The sequence below is a fragment of the Phyllobates terribilis genome, unplaced genomic scaffold (genome assembly GCF_046119375.1).
Source record: "Phyllobates terribilis strain yellow unplaced genomic scaffold, ASM4611937v1 Scaffold_329__1_contigs__length_2103183, whole genome shotgun sequence".
Lineage (NCBI taxonomy): Eukaryota > Metazoa > Chordata > Amphibia > Anura > Dendrobatidae > Phyllobates > Phyllobates terribilis.
This window is the reverse complement of record NW_027363089.1, coordinates 1,961,582-1,964,776: the sequence shown is the minus strand read 5'-3', so window position 1 is coordinate 1,964,776 and position 3,195 is coordinate 1,961,582.

Sequence of the window (3,195 nt, the reverse complement as noted above, 5' to 3'; positions counted from 1 at the left end):
TCACAGCTCAGTGGTGGGAAGTCTGTATTACCGCTTCTGTCTATCACTATTATCAGAGTCTTCCTGCTTGTAAATGCTGAAGCTGAGATAATAGGCGATAATAGTGCACACAAGTCTCTTCTACACTATATTAACATGGACTTGTGGAGAGGAACTGCAGTGTAAAGCAATTCCACCCAATACTGTAGGGAATGGAGTACAAGATGTACCCATGATATAAAGAATGCAGGTAACACAGCTCTGGGGTATCACAGTGCAGAAAAGTCAAAGTTTACACTGAACGTTTGATTTTTCAATCTAAATTTATCTTAATCCACGTAAATCAGAGAACTTTCTGAGAAATATTATCAAGATGGCGCATTATTTGTATAGTTACATTGCTGCATCTGTAAATGTGGGTTTAGTGCTTCCTGATTTATGTGTTTCGTGATTTGGTGAAATCTTCCACATATTAAATATATATATTATAATTATTAGGAAACAGCAAAAGGCAACACCAAAGATGGGCAAAATCTACACCCGGAAATAATCCCTGACCCTAATACGAGTCAGCCGGAACTGACCAGCGATCTGATTACAGGTAAGCCGATCATCCGACCTTCTACCTATAATATAATCAGGGATGTGACAGAGACAGAAAGACACATCCCAGACAGGGAGGGAGGAGGATGAGGATGGAGGAGGAGTGTGGCGACTGATAAAGCGGTATGCGTAGGCGCTTACCGTGTATTGCGATCTCCAGTGGGGACATACCCTGATCTTCAGAGAGGCCGGTGGAGGAGACTGGCGCCAGAGGATGGGGGGGAGCATATACCATGATGGGGGAGCATATACCAGGATGGGGGACCAGGATGGGGGAGCATATACCCGGCTGGGGTGGGAGCATATAACATGATGGAGGAGCATATACCAGGATGGGGGATCAGGATGAGGGAGCATATACCAGGATGGGGGATCAAGATTGGGGAGCATATACCAGAATAAGGGGTAGCATATACCATGATGGGGGAGCATATACCAGGATGGGGGATCAGGATGGGGGACCAGGATTGGGGAGCGTATACCAGAATGGGGGAGCATGGACCAGGACGGGGGAGCATATTCCAGGATTGGGGACCGGGATGGGGGAACAAGGACCAGGATGGGGGAGCATATACCAGGATGGGGGAGCATGGAGCAGGATGGGGGAGCATATACCAGGATAGGGAACCAGGATGGGGGAGCATATACCAGGATAGAGAACCAGGATGTGGGAGTATGGACCAGGATAGGGGACCAGGATTGGGGAGCATATATCAGGATAGAGGAACAGTATTGGGGAGCGTATACCACTATAGGGGACCAGGATTGTAGAGCATATACCAGGATGGGGGAAAGCATATACCAGGATGAGGGACCATGGACCAGGATGGGGGAGCATATACCAGTATAGAGGACCATGATGAGAGAGCATATACCAGGATGGGGGACCAGGATGGGGGAGCATATACCAGGATAGGGGACCAGTGTGAGGGAGCGTATACCAGGATGGGGGGAGCATATACCAGGATGGCGGACGAGCATAGGGGAGCATATACCAGGATAGGGGATTAGGATGGGGGAGCATATACCAGTATAGGGGAACAGGATGGAGGGGAGCATATACCAGGATGGGGGACCATATACCAAGATGAGGAACAATATACCAGAATGGGGGACAATATACCAGGACTGGGGAGCATATACCAGGATAGGAGAGCATATACCAGGATGGGGGAGCATATTCCAGGATGGAGGAGCACATACTAGAATGGGGGCCCAAGATGGGGGAGCATATACCAGTATGGGGGAGCATATACCAGTATGGGGGAGCATATACCAGGATGGGGGATCAGGATCTAATGTCTTAGTCAGGAGAAATCTAATATAAATCTAGATGGAAGTTCACTGGGGGTGAAGAAAAAGTCAGAGTGCAGTAACATGCCCCCAGTGCACTTCCAGGCTAACTTGCATATGGCTGCTCTGCTTGAACTGTCTTTTCCCATCACTCACATGTACAGTGAGGGTGATGAGTTCCTCATTCATGTGATGATTTGGGATTCCTCCATCATTTATATTACATGTATCTGTCTATGGATGTGCCGTACGTTCTCATATTTAGAATCCCCATATAATTAGTAATAGCCCCATTTACAGACGTCCTGCCATTTCTCCATTATATTGCTGTATTGTGTATATAGGATTGATATCATCTAATACATTTTATTTCTTCATTGTTTTATCGCTATTTTAGATACAACTGTGCTGGCGGATGCTGACAGTGTAATCTGTGAGATCCCAGAGATCCAAGAACCTGCCGCTGTAAGTATCATAGAGGGAGATGTCAGTATATCACCAGATCATGGGGTGTGAATGACACGTCCAGTATTATCCCCATATAACCATGGGACATCTCTATTCTAAATGTAGATGACACTATTGTGTTAGATAATAGCACTTATACTAAAGGGAATCTGTCACCAGATTTTGCTACTCACCTGAGAGCAGCATGATGTAGGGGCAGGGACCCTGATTCCAGCACTGTCACTTACTGGGTGCAGCAGTTGTGATAAAATCTCTCTTTCTCTGCATGCTGGGCTATGTATAACTGCCCACAGCACTGATTGGCAGCTTTCTTGTACAGTACGCTGTGGATAGGCAGAAATCCGCTAATCAGTGGTGGGGGCAGGGTTACACAGAGCAATAGGACTACATGGCACAAGACAACTAGTCCTGTAGTGATAATCTCTTGCTGATTAAACACTGATTTTAATAAATCAACGACACAGACCCTAGTAAGTGACACATCGCTGGAATCAGGATTTCGGCCCTTACTTCATGCAATTCTTAGATTACATATAAAACACAACTTGCTGACAGATTCCTTTTCAGTTCTCTTCTGTGATCTCCCATATTATTCGGCACTGTACAATGATTCCGGTGTATGGAGGATCCCCCTTAAATTACCCCCATGTCTGCGGAGCGTCCTGCTTGTATCGCCCCCTACATACAATCAGTGTAAATCAGCCGGGACATAACAGAGGTGGAAGATGGTTTTGTATCCGGAGCTTTTTTCTTGCAGCTTTTTTATCTGAAAATCATTTCTTATTTTTTATAGAGTTTGATCGAATCATTGATCCCGGCGAGAAAGCCGCATATGAGCGACTTCCAAACATC